The 12,664-nt window shown below is 38.3% G+C and overlaps 1 protein-coding gene across 2 annotated transcripts in view; it reads right to left on the reverse strand.

The window, feature by feature from the left end:
* DOCK4 (dedicator of cytokinesis 4) overlaps positions 1-12,664 on the reverse strand; it is a 470,931-nt gene that overhangs the window by 228,600 nt on the left and 229,667 nt on the right. The gene's annotated exons all lie outside the window — the stretch shown is intronic.

Below are 12,664 nucleotides of genomic sequence, written 5' to 3' on the forward strand. Positions count from 1 at the left end.
GTTTTTTCAGTTTTCAGTTTTTTCAGTCACTTTTCCTTATAATAACATAATAATTTACAATTTCAAAAAATAACTGGAATTGTACGGCTCTTAAAATGCTACAGAGAAAATCAGTGGATCACTTCTATGTTGCGTGTTCTCGCAGCATGAACATAGTTATTTGGTTCTTTTGTTTTAATTTACATCCTCCTCCTGGTCCATTTCTGAAAATCTCTCCTATTAACATCACTACACCTCTAAAGCAATATTTTTTTATATGCAACATAATGTGACCGAAGAATCTGATTAACTTCAAAGTGACAACAATCTCAATTTTCGTGCACCTGCTGGAGGAGTCAAATGATAGAAAAGATGTGGGAGAGTGGAAAGCACTCATGCCTTTAAACAGGAGGCCCAAGGGAAGGTCACTGTGGGGTCAGTGATGTACAGACACCCACAGAGAAATCTGTGCCAGCGCGTCTAGACACAGCAGGAAGCACGCTGGGCCGTATGGAATGGTTGATGTTGCCACAATCCGAAGAGGACCTCTGAACGCCTTCTTCTATTTCTGTTCTCAGTCATGCTCCCTGCATGCATGGCCAGTCAGAAATTTTCCCCTCCATTATTGCTTTACTTTGGAGAGGTTACAATTTCCAGTTAATTTTATAACAGAAAAACTATAAAAAGAGATCTACACCAACCATCTTTCTACATTCCAAACAACAAATGCTCCTAATTTATGTAAAAACATAGATGCTGAATTTGTGTGATCACACTATAATAAGTCGTAAATGAGGTATGAAATGAGAAATTCTAGCACAGTGCTGGAAGAATTAAAAAATCACATGTGGTCTCTTAACTATGTTATGTACTATAATATAGACACAAAAATATTAGCATTTTTTTTTCTAAGAGTGGACTAAATAACTATTTTCTCCAACAGCTATAAGGCCTTGAAAAAATTTCCCAGTACCTAAGTCTTTTCAAAAGAAGCCTGAGTTCTTTAATTTCATCTTAAAAATGAAAGGCTTATAGATCATGTCAGCCCAACTGGAAGTTATGGTTGTTAATTTCTTTTAATTCTCTCATTATGCTAGATTCCCACTCTCAGTTTTCTCTAAATATGATGTGTCAGACTCCAGCTCTACCACCTGACAGCTCCTTCCTGAGCACACCTGGCAAAAGGTAGCTAACTCGGGAGCCAGGATTCACCACCAGTTTCAGACATCTCTCTTGCAGGAGCCTTCCTGAACTCGGCGATTCCATTATTCATCAGTAGCTCACCTCCTATCACATTTTTGCTCAAAGGCCACTGACCTCGTTTGTGCAACTCACTTTCAGCCCTCAACTCCCTTTCATTCTCCTTTCTGCTCTCCAGCAGCAGTTCATCTTGTTCCTCCACTTTCTTATGAAAGGTCAAGGCCACAGACCCAGGCCCTCTTTTCCTTTTCAACATCTGAAACTCATTTCACTGCCCTCCCTTCCTCCCACATTAGTAGAAGCAGCAACCTTCCTCTTTCTCAAAATAAATTTCTTCATGTGTGCCCTGCATCCCTTCTGCCATCTGCTCCAGAAGTCACCTGTGAGTCTCCAGCAGGGTCTCATGCCACAGGCATCCCACTGCTACTTCTGTGATTGTAAGACCAGTGCATGAATGAACAAGGAAGTGGCGAGAGGTAACCTGCTAGTCATGTACATGTAGAAATTCCTCACCTTTGGGAGGATAAACCTCTATTATTACTGCTTTTAAAATTTATTTTATTGAAATATAATTGATTTATGATGTGTTAATTTCTCTGTATAAGCAAAGTGACTAGGTTATACATATATAAATATATGTGTGTATATATATATGTGTGTATATATATATATATATATACATACATTCTTTTTCATATTCTTTTCCATTACACTTTGTCACAGTATACTGAACATAGTTCCCTGTGCTATACAGGAGGACCTTGTTGTTTTGGACAAACCTCTATTAATTCAGAGTTTCTGGGAACCTGGTCCTTATATAGACACAGGTTTTGCTTAAGAATATAAGGTATTTCCTCTCACAGAACATTCATCTTCTAAAAGTCGCCTATTTTATTTTATATATGAGTCAGACTTTACACTTTAAAGATATTACTATAATATATTTGTTACTGTAACACTAAATGTCCTAGACCTTCAGAAAACATTCCTGTTAAGTTCTGCCAAATATAATATCAAAAATATTATTGTCAATTTATAGGAACCCAGGAATATTATTCCAAGCAGAATGGAATCCAAACCATGTATGGGGCTAGCAACTAGATCAGAGTAATAAATCTATCATCTTTCAAAGAAACTGAGAAAAAGGCCTGCCTTCATTGTTTTACTGCTTGTATGCATAGAAAATTGATAATTTTAAGGAGATAATGCATTATCATACACACTATATGCTAAAAGGTAAACCAAGCACGCACAGATCTTATACCACAGGAAATTTACAACTATTCAATTCTGCCACATTGCTCCACCTACTTCTCTTTGTTCCTTCTTTCTTTCTTCTCCTTTTTCTTTCTCCCTTTCTTCTTTCTCCCTCTTTTTTTCTTTTTTTCTGTTGCTAAAGTATTTAAAAGCAAAGCATATCCCTGAATGCTGTTCCACATGTTTACTAGTCTCTCCAAATCTTATGCAACTATAATAACATACACCTTAAAGATTAATAATAATTCCTTAAAATATATGACTCCTTTAAGAATTCAAGACCAAACACCACATATCATTTCTGGTTATGTTAAAGTGCATTTCCTAGTTTTTTGTTTTGTTTTAAATCATCATCATCATAGCTTATAATTACTGACCAATGACCCAGTGTCAAGCATTAGACTAAGAAGTATATGCATTACCTCATGTAATCCTAAAACAATTCCATGAGACAAGTACTATTCTTATCTTCACTTAGCAGACAAATTACAGCCATAAGAGACATGAATGCATTTGCTCAGGCTGATGGAGCTACTGAATGACAGCGGAGGGTCCTCTGACTACAGAGTCTGACCATTTCTGTACTATAGAATGGTACCTGTAAGATACAAGATATACGTCTTGAGTATGGAGAGGATTTCAGATATATTTCATAGTCCAGAATTGGCTCATGTAAAAAAAAAATCTGCAAGCTAGGACATGGAAGCAACCTAGATGTTCATCGACAGATGAATGGATAAAGAAGTTATGGGGTATATATATATATATATATATATATATATATATAAAATGGAATACTACTCAGCCATAAAAAGGAAAGCATTTGAGTCAGTTCTAGTGAGGTGGATGAAACTAGAGCCTATTAAACAGAATGAAATTAGTCAGAAAGAGAAAAATGAGTATCATGCATTAACACATACATATATAATCTAGAAAGATAGTACTGATGAACCTATTTGCAGGGCAGCAATGCAGACGCAGACATAGAGACTTGTGGACACAGTTGGGGAAGGAGAGGGGTGGGACAAATTGAGAGAGTAGCGTGGAAACATACACATGACCATATGTAAAGGAGATAGCAAGTGGGGAATGTGCTATGTGACTCAGGGATCTCAAACCAGTGCTCTGTGTCAACCTGGAGGGGTGGGGTGGGAGGTAGGAGGGAGGCTCAAGAGGATGGGGACATATCTATATCTAGGCTGTTGATATATGGCAGAAACCAACACCATGGTGTAAAGCAATTATCCTCCAATTAAAAATAAAAGAAATCTGTGCCTCACCAATAATATTCACCACTTTTTCTTAAATAACAGACTCGAGTATACTGAAAAAGAAGGTAGTTTTAGGCAATATAAAATTTATACAGAAATGAAGCATTTAATGAAAATGGAGAGTTCAACTGTGTGATGGTAGAAAAAACACAACTTTAGTCAAGTAAGTGAGTTAGGCACCAGCAAGAAAGTCAACTTTATCTGAACTTAATTACTATGAAAAGACTTTTTGTATTTAATCACTAGAATAAGACTTTTTTAGAAGCACTACTCTGCTGCTATTTTCTCAAATAAAAGCCCACACCAGCAGTCTGGACACACAAGCAGACCTATAATAAGCCGAGAACCCACTGGCGGAACTTAGCAGTAGGAATGTTAGTTGCTCAGTTGTGCCCCATTCTCTGCAATCCCATGGACTGAAGCCTGCTAGGCTCCTCTGTCCACGGGATTCTGCAGGCAAGATTAGTGGAGTGGGTTGCCATTCCCTTCTCTAGGGGATCTTCCCAACCCAGGGATCAAACCTGGGTCTTCGACATTGAGGGCAAATTCTTCACCACCTGAGCCACCAGGGAAGCCTTGGTGGCACTTAGGTCATAATAAATATATTCTCTGATAAGAATGAAATACAGTAACAGGTTAGTCCTAAAACTTAGAATACAGCAGTAACCAAAGTAGCAAAACTTATATGGGAAATAGTCAACAAAAGGACAATGTCATTATCACTGAGCCATGTAACTTACACTCTGTTGTAGATTAACTGACATATTAATATGTAAATAGGGCTTCCTGGGTGGCTCAGATGGGCAAAGCCAACTGAAAGCCTTCTGAAAGGATTCATCATTCAAGAAGCCATTAAGAACACTTGTGCTTCATGGGAAGATGTCCAAATAACATTAACAGGAGCTTGGAGCAAGTTGATCTAACCCTTATGGGTGAGTTTGAGGAGTTCAAAACCTCAGTGGAGATAGTAATTGTACATGTGGTAGCAATTGCAAGAGGACTGGAATTAGCAGTGGAGCCTGAAGATGTGACTAAATTGCCACAATCTCACATTTAAATCTTGAATAGATGAGAAGTTGCTTCTTAAGGATGAGCAACAGAGGTGGTTTCTTGAGATGACATCTACTTCCGGTGAAGATGCCATGAAGATGGTTGAAATAACAACAAAGGAGCTAGAATATAATATAAACATAGCTGATAAGGCAGAGTTTCAAAGGGTTGACTCCCATTTTGGAAAGAAGCTCTGCCGTGGGTAAAAGACTGTAAAACAGCATTGCATACTATAGAGAGATCAAACATGTAAAAAAAAGAGTCAACAGATAGAGCAAATTTCACTGCTGTCTTAGCTGAAGAAATTGCCACAGCCACCAAGCCTTCACTAACCACCATCCAGATCAATCAGTAGCCATCAAAATCAAAGCAAGATAGTCCACCAGCAAAGAAGATGAGGGTTCAGACAAGGGTCAGTATTTTTTTAGCAATAAAGTGTTTTTGATTAAGATATGCACATTCATTTTTTTTCCCAGACCTAACACTCCTGTACTCTTAAAAAACTATAGTATAGTGTAAACATAACTTTTATATGCACTAGAAATCCAAAAAATCCGGGTGACTTCCTTTATTGTGATACTGACTTTATTTTAGTTGTCTGTGGTATTTTAGTTGTCTGTGACATCAAACCTGTGGTTTGATATCTTTGCACAAATCCCCTCTCCCTGATATTCCCAGTCCTGTACCCCAGGTTGTGCACATCCACACTCTGCCCTTTCTCACCTTCTCTGCACCTTGGCTGGTCTTCCCACCTGCAATTTCAAGCCTGTTTCCTCATACCTCCCCTAAGGGACCTTGAGCCAAACCTCTGCTGTTCCCTGAGTGTAACCTTTCCCATGTTACTGGATCCTTCCTGTCAATTCTTCGTAAGCTCAAGCTTCTTCCACTTCAGTTTCTTAAAAACACACACACACACACACACACAAACCTTCAACAGACACCTTGCTATATGCTGCTGCTGCTGCTAAGTCGCTTCAGTCGTGTCCGACTCTGTGCGACCCCACAGACGGCAGCCCACCAGGCTTCCCCGTCCCTGGAATTCTCCAGGCAAGAACACTGGAGTGGCTTGCCATTTCCTTCTCCAATGCATGAAAGTGAAAAGTGAAAGTGAAGTCGCTCAGTCATGTCCAACTCTTAGCCCCATGGACTGCAGCCCACCAGGTTCCTCCATCCATGGGATTTTCCAGGCAAGAGTACTGAAGTGGGGTACCATTGCCTTCTCCCACCTTGCTATATACTGGTGATTAAAAAATTGGTTGAGGAAGCAAATAGAATACTATTAATATTGAAGTTCATGAGAATGGGTATAGAAAAGTGATTAAAGATACTGATGCCTGATCAAACAGCATGTTAAAATATGGTCTCACTGTACATACCAGCTGTGTGGCCTTTGGCAAGTTATTAATCTCTCTGATTAATAAGCTTCCCCATCTATAATAATGAGGACATAGTCAGTCTTCTATATCTATAGGCAATACATCTGCAGATTCAACCAACTGTAGACAGAAAATGTTCAGGAAAAAAAAAATTCCAGAAAGTTTTCTAAAAAAGCAACTATTTGAACAGGATTTGTATTTTATTAGGTATCCTAAGTAATCTAGAGATGATTAAGAGTATATGGGAGGATGTGCATAGGTTATATGCAAATAGTATGTCATTTTATATAAGGGAGTTGAATAACTGAATTTTGGTACCTGAGGGGTGTCCTGGAACCAATTCCCCACAGAGACCAAGGAAAGACTATACTAATAGTGCCTACCTCATAGGGTTGTTACAAGGGATATGTAAGTTAATATTTTTTAAACAGCTTAGAACAGTGTCTGGCACATGGTAAGCAATATATGTTAGTTAAATGAAATGAATAGAACTGAAGAAAATTACAGATGCTATCTAGGGAATTGACTCCCTGACTTTTCTAGCTATACCCTTACAGCCTGGAGAAATTACAAACTTTGAACCAGATAGATGTGCTCTAAAAATATTTTACTCATATAAAACTTAATTTAGTAAATATTTTTAAACTCAGAAATTATTTTTTATGGTGAGAAATTATGTCAAAGACTGGGAAAAACTCACTCAAGAAAGTATGTTATTTCTCCTTATAACTGAGTCCAGTGTGTAGCTGTACCCACCATGGCAGATGTTGTTAAACAAATGAGGAGGGAAAACTGGAAAATAAGCATGGGCTAGGTGTACATTAGCAAGATGCTGTTAGAATATGTCTGAATCTTTCCAGTACAGTAAGAGGCGTCTGCAACATGCATCAGAGGCTTAATATTAGAGGCGATCTTCATGCAGAAACTGTTTGGAAATACTAACGGGCTTTCTAAATATCGTCCAACATCAATGACACATTATTCTAAGTTTCTGTCAGAGAACATATCCCTCCTGGTACTGAGGAAATACTGTGTGCTTCATTGATGCACATGGTGAACTAGAAGGGAGTAATCTTCACGTGCTGATTCCTTTTGCATTTGACATCTCCAAGTACTGACTCAAGGTTTTGATCACTGGTACATGGTAAGAGTGAGTGCTATGTTGCTATTCTTTAAGTATCTTGAACAGGACTCGATTTAAAAAACAATTTCTATAGTACAGAATATTTCTGAGGCCCTATATTAGTTTCAGTGTTATCATCACCAATAACTTGTAACAATTTATTATTAGGGCTACCAGTCTCTGGAGCTCTCACTCTGGCTAATGAAATCTTGCTAAGTGATGAAAATGTCCAGAAACTCTTGACGAGGCCGATGGGGTGGTGCTCAGAGGATAGACTTTGGGGCCACATGGCTGGCCTGCCACTCTGCTTCACCTCTTACCAGTTTGGTAAACTCAGGCCAGTTTCCTGACCTTACTGTGCCTGACTTCCTCACCTATACAATCAGGGCATATAATATAAAGTATTTAAAACAAACTCTGGCAGATGTGCTTAATAAAATGCTGGCTGTTTGATTCTTAGAGGAGAGAAGTTAAATGAACAAATTCTAGCCAGTTGTCTGCCTTATGAAAGGAATAAACTTATTTCTTTCCTAATCAAACCTCTACGGGCTTTGTACATGTTAGCTCCTCCATCTGTACCTGGACAAGGTTATTTCCCATGATTAATGGTCAGCACAATGCCATAAAATTACACTTAGACTGTATTTTATCTTTTTGTAAATTACAGCACTAATGATCCTATTTAACAACAAATGCATTCCCTAATGGAGAAGGCAATGGCAACCCACTCCAGTACTCTTGCCTGGAAAATCCCATGGACGGAGGAGGCTGGTAGGCTGCAGTCCATGGGGTCGGGAAGAGCCGGACATGACTGAGTGGCTTCACTTTCACTTTTCACTTTCATGCATTGGAGAAGGAAAGGGCAACCCACTCCAGTGTTCTTGCCTGGAGAATGCCAGGGACGGGGTTGCCTGGTGGGCTGCCGTCTATGGGGTCGCATAGAGTCGCACAACTGAAGCGACTTAGCAGCAGCAGCAGCATTCCCTTAATTATACCATCTTTTGCCTACTAAATTTCATTGTTTGGATTGGACTTCAAATGGAGAAAAAGAAAGTAAAATCATGATCCAGTCTCTTCAGCAAATAAATTACAAGGAATCTCCACACTGTTCTCCATAGTGGCTATACTAGTTTGTATTCCCACCAACAGTGTAAGAGGGTTCCCTTTTCTCCACACCCTCTCCAGCATTTATTGTTTGTAGACTTTTGGATAGCAGTCATTCTGACTGGCATGTAATGGTACCTTATTGTGGTTTTGATTTGCATTTCTCTGATAATGAGTGATGTTGAGCATCTTTTCATGTGTTTGTTAGCCATCTGTATGTCTTCTTTGGAGAAATGTCTGTTTAGTTCTTTGGCCCATTTTTTGATTGGGTCACTTATTTTTCTGGAATTGAGCTGCAGGAGTTGCTTGTATATGTTTGAGATTAATCCTCTGTCTGTTTCTTCATTTGCTATTATTTTCTCCCAATCTGAGGGCTGTCTTTTCACCTTGCTGATAGTTTCCTTTGTTGTGCAAAAGCTTTTAAGTTTCATTAGGTCCCATTTGTTTATTTTTGCTTTTATTTCCAATATTCTGGGAGGTGGATCATAGAGGATCTTGCTGTGATTAAAAAACTGGAAATAGAACTGCCATATGACCCAGCAATCCCACTCCTGGGCATACACACCGAGGAAACCAGATCTGAAAGAGACACGTGTACCCCAATATTCATTGCAGCACTGTTTATAATTGCCAGGACATGGAAGCAACCTAGATGCCCATCAGCAGACGAATGGATAAGGAAGCTGTGGTACATATACACAATGGAATATTACTCAGCCATTAAAAAGAATTCATTTGAATCAGTTCTAATGAGATGGATGCAACTGGAGCCCGTCATACAGGATGAAGCAAGCCAGAAAGATAAACACCACTACAGTATACTAATGCATATATATGGAATTTTAAAAGATGGTAATGATAACCCTATATGCAAAACAGAAAAAGAGACACAGATGTATAGAACAGACTTTTATACTTTGTGGGAGAAGGCGAGGGTGGGATGTTCAGAGAGAACAGCATTGAAACAAGTATACTATCAAGGGTGAAACAGATCACCATCCCAGGTTGGATGCATGAGACAAGTGCTCAGGGCTGGTGCACTGGGAAGACCCAGAGGGATCAAATGGGGAGGGAGGCGGGAGCAGGGGATGGGGATGGGGAACACATGTAAATCCATGGCTGATTCATGTCAATGTATGGCGAAAACCACTACAATATTGTAAAGTAATTAGCCTCCAACTAATTAAATAAATAAATTACAAGGAATTTAAAAGAGAGAGAGGGAAAGGGAAACTACATATGAAAGGTGACCCATGAAACTTATCAACCATGCAATGGGTGGACTTTATTTGGGTCTCATGTATTACAAATTCCTTATCTAGAATCTGTAAAACAATAATCATCAGTCAATAGCAGAACAGAATACTGACCAAAAACAGATATTTGATGATGTTAAGGGAATATTTATTTGGGCGGGGTGGGAGGGGGTGGCAGGGAAAGACAGTGAGGCCTAGCATGCTGCAGTCAGTGAGGTTGCAGAGAGTCAGACATGACTTAGTGACTGAATGACAAGAATATTTTTAGAGTTTCTTTCTTTTTTTTTTTAACATATTTTACATACAATATTTACATATGAAAATTTGATCTCAGGAATTTGCCTCCGTATAAGCTGGGAGGAAAGAGGAGGACTGGAAAGATATGCGGTTGAAACAATATCAGCCCTGAGTTGATCACTGTTGTCACTGGTGGTGAGTCTATGAAGTTTTATGACACTATTCTACTTTTTAATACATCTGAAATTTTTGAAAGTAAGAAGCTTTAAAAAATAGTATGAGTTGATCTTAAAATACTGACACATCCATTACTTTCTCTCTCTAAACGTCATCTTTTGTAGCTGATAGTGATGCTATTTACCTCATTGTTTCTAAGAGTACACGCCAGAGCACACTGGAGAGTTTATCTTACGGCCTGCCACGCGGTAAACCTGCAAATGTAACTCAAGGAGGTGAGAAGCAGTTATAATCTCTGTGTGTATGCAAATCAAGAAATGAAAAAAATATATACTGTTATATTTAAAGGAGAAAAACTGTTAACGAGAAAAAAATAACCCATGCATCTCACACTGCATTCGCTGTTGGGCATAAGAAGAAATACAACAATGCCTCAAATATCATATTTTGGCTTTACACTACCTTTTTCTGAGAAGATGCAACTATTTTGCAATGCTCAGCTCTGCCAGAAGCAATGAAGGAAACAAGACTTGTCACCAGTTTCAAGATAAAGAACAAGACAGAGGTTAAGTTAAAGGGTCAGGGCAGCAGCATTCAACTGAAGAGACAAGAATCAAGCTTGTTCTCAGATCTGTGCATCCCAAGGCCTCTTCAAAAGGTAAGTATGAGTCCAAGCTACTCATAGCAAAGCTTTGAACACTCCCTAAGAGAATAATCACCACCATCTGAAACCTCAGAAAGTTAAGAAATTTGAGATCCTTCCAAACACCTAGCAATTATGTATTTTCATTCTTCCTCATTCTTTTGCCAATCAACTTCATAGAGATGATGAGTTTGGGAGCTGAGAGCACATGGCCAAGCTCATCAAGTAGAAGCAGGTGAGAGAGATTCAGGCTTGATTTCTCCTAGATCACTCTACACCAGGTGCGTCACAGAGGGAATGGAGACTAGAGAGGGGAAGTGGGAGGAGAGGGGTGGAGGGAAGAAGGGCTAAGATGCAGAGAGGGGAAGCCTGGAGGCTGGAGGAGGGAGTCAGGCACAGAAACAGCCCAATCACATCACAGGCCCAGCTCCTGGGCGGAACCTAGAACCACAGAAACAGTGTTTTGGAATTCTGCACCCAGGGTTTTTTCCTACTTTCATCAAGTAAACAGGAATAAAAGAGGAGTAACTGTCAGTCAAAGCCTGAAGGAATGTTTTAGAAAATCTCAAAATGTTTCTAACAAGACAAAACTGAGAGACAAGCTAATATTAATCTTATGTCAATGCCATTTGAAAATTACTGGCAAAGGGGAAAGTATATTCCTCAAAAACTTTAGCTGAACAGGAATGAGCAAAAGCATAACCTCCTTTCTTCATTTTACACTCCATATAGTTCATTAAATATTTCAGAGACCATACATGACACAGACAATGTTATGAAGCCATTGGTTAAATTACACTACCTGGAAACCAAGCTTTCTAAAACACTTCAATGTGTAAGCAGGTATTATCTCTAAGGAATCTTTCACATCTTTAAAGTCAGTGCTAAACAGTAACGTGGATCCTTTTTTCAGGCCTTTATCTTCCCTTTTTAGTGGTGTTGATTTGGGGAGGGGAAAGGGTCTTTTAACTCACTGACTCATTTCCTGCAACAGTGTATAAAGTAGATTTAAAACTGTATTCCCATCATTACTTCCACACCTCATAAATCTTGCCTTTCCTGTATAAACCAACACCTTTAAACTCTATGGACACAGTTCACTGTTAGGAAATAGAAAGTATACTTTCTAGCAGGCAATGAATAACATATAAGCTAATTCAAAATTGTATGGCTATAAACACATTAAAAACAAACTTCACACAGATTTCCTTAAAAAAAGATTTTCTTTTTGCCAGAAAAGAAATAGTTTGTGTTTATAAAATAATATGTAGCTCATTGTTACCTAAAACTGTCAACACTTATTTAAGTAAGTATTATTTTTTAAAGTGGGGTACAGTTGGATCATTATGTGTGATTTGTGGTATAATATTAATTTTAATTTCAAACTAAAATTTTCTCATGTAAAAGATGGTGTGGATTATGCTCAACTTTAAGATGAAAACATTTTTACACATAAACAAGTCTCAAAAAAGGTTGAGACTTCTGGATAACAGCCAAAACATCCATTTTAAGTTTTTCTTAAATATGGAAAACTTGCCATAAGAGAAATACAACAGGTAAGACAGAGAAAGAAAAAAATGTATGTGAAAACTGTTTTATTATTTCCCACCTCTGAAACGCTAATGGAAAGGTTTCTAAGTTTAGTTTTTCCTCAATATCATTTGATGTGAACAGGGTAAGAATAATTTACTGTTTACTGAAAATTTGAAAAATACAATGTATTGACCTTGAGATGCCAATGAACTTCAGGTTTAGAGATTTATGTCTTTTTTGCATTATCAACACAAAACAACTCAAACAAATAAAAGACCTGCTATCAATGACATACTTTCATTTAACAATAAGTATGGTTCTATGGCCTTTTCGAGTTTTTCAAAACAAACCTTTTCATGCCTCATCTCATTTAATTTCCAGGGAAACCTCCAGAAGGTACACAGCTTAGAAATTCATGAAGTTCTAAAGGTGAGAAAATAGGCTGATAGAGCAAAAGT

The sequence above is a fragment of the Odocoileus virginianus genome, chromosome 1, assembly GCF_023699985.2.
Source record: "Odocoileus virginianus isolate 20LAN1187 ecotype Illinois chromosome 1, Ovbor_1.2, whole genome shotgun sequence".
NCBI lineage: Eukaryota > Metazoa > Chordata > Mammalia > Artiodactyla > Cervidae > Odocoileus > Odocoileus virginianus.